The sequence below is a fragment of the Sminthopsis crassicaudata genome, chromosome 3, assembly GCF_048593235.1.
Source record: "Sminthopsis crassicaudata isolate SCR6 chromosome 3, ASM4859323v1, whole genome shotgun sequence".
Taxonomy (NCBI): Eukaryota; Metazoa; Chordata; class Mammalia; order Dasyuromorphia; family Dasyuridae; genus Sminthopsis; species Sminthopsis crassicaudata.
Genome location: NC_133619.1, coordinates 398,814,394 through 398,815,699, shown reverse-complemented (window position 1 = coordinate 398,815,699; position 1,306 = coordinate 398,814,394). Strand labels below are relative to the sequence as shown.

General features: G+C 50.0%; 1 protein-coding gene across 2 annotated transcripts in view; it reads right to left on the bottom strand.

Annotated features, from left to right (window-relative positions):
• Positions 1-236, bottom strand: part of LOC141562619 (tubulin-specific chaperone cofactor E-like protein) — a 162,644-nt gene extending 162,408 nt beyond the window's left edge. Inside the window, exon 1 of one of the 2 annotated variants that reach the window (XM_074302624.1) lies at positions 30-236. The gene's annotated coding sequence lies outside the window, so the exon portion shown is untranslated. The remainder of the gene's footprint in view (positions 1-29) is intronic. The other variant, XM_074302626.1, reaches the window with a different exon arrangement.
• Positions 237-1,306: the final 1,070 nt, after the last annotated feature.

Below are 1,306 nucleotides of genomic sequence, written 5' to 3'. Positions count from 1 at the left end.
TGCCTGCAGGCCCGCAGGCCTCCACTCACCCCTTAGCCCGGGAGGTGGAGGAGCTCCTGCTGCCGCTCCTCCTCCTGCCGCTCCTCCTCCTCCTCCTCCTCCTCCTCCTCCCCCCCACCTCCGCCCTCCTCCCGGCCAAGGTTCGGCCTCCTGCCCGGTCCCTGCCGGGCCCCACAACGACTCTGCTTCACCTAGTCCCCAACTCGGGCCGGCAGAGCCCAGTGTCCTGCATTGACCCGGAAGCAGCTTCCGCCGCCCGACAACAACACGTGACCTTAAATCACGTGTCACGCCCGTTGCGTGAGCGAGGGGCGGAGAAAGAGAGTGAAGAGTAGGAGTTGTGGGAGACTGGGGGTCAGGGAGGGGGTGTGAGGGAAGGAGGTGTGAGGGAAGGAGTTGAAAGAAGGTGGAGGAGAGAAAGGAAAAGAGGAGATAGGAATGGAGAGAAATGTGGAGGGGAAGGATGAAATCGCCCTCCGGTTGCCATGGTGATAGGGAAGCTTTACAAGCATCGGTCTCCGGGCCAAACCTGGATCCTATCCTGGGTCAAGCACCCTGACCTGTCTTTTGAATTTTGTGTGGGGACGGAGTCAAGTGAGAGGAGGTTCGTACACAACTGGAAAGGCCCAAAGGTCGTGATATAGGGGTCAGAGCCCAGGAGGGGTTTAAGTACTCTTTCCAGCTGCGAATCCGATCCTCCGCTGTGCTGATCTTCCAGGTTTTATTTAAGTCCTACCAAAAACTCCGCCCTCTGCAGGATGCCCTCCCCCACCCGTCTTAGTTCCCGCTTTTCCTCTTCTACGATCTCGTTGCCTTTTGTTTACATGCTGTCTCCCCCTTTACAGTTTGTTTTCTGTGTCCTCAGTGCTTTAGTGCGGGACATTTAATGTTTACTGAATTGAAGGCATTAGGTGACCTCCAATGGTTCTGACAGATCAAAAAAAAAAAAATCCTCTGTTGAACCTGTAATGGCCCATAAGTAGTGCAACATTCCCGCGACATCCTAAGTTTAATGTTTTACATTAGTGATATACTCACTGTTCATATTTTGGAATGTGTCAGTATGTGTCAGCGAATTTAGGTCACTTTTCTGCCTTATTTAGTCTCTCCTTGCCTCTCTCCCTCAGGTTGTAATTAGAATTATCTTTAAATATCGAAGGGCTGTCACAGGATCATAGATTTGAAGCCGGAAGGGATCTTACTATCTAACAATTATATTGTTAGATTTTTTTTTATATTTTAATTTCAGATATTATGTTATTCTCACAACAATCCTGGAAAGAAGTTTCTATTATTATCTACATTT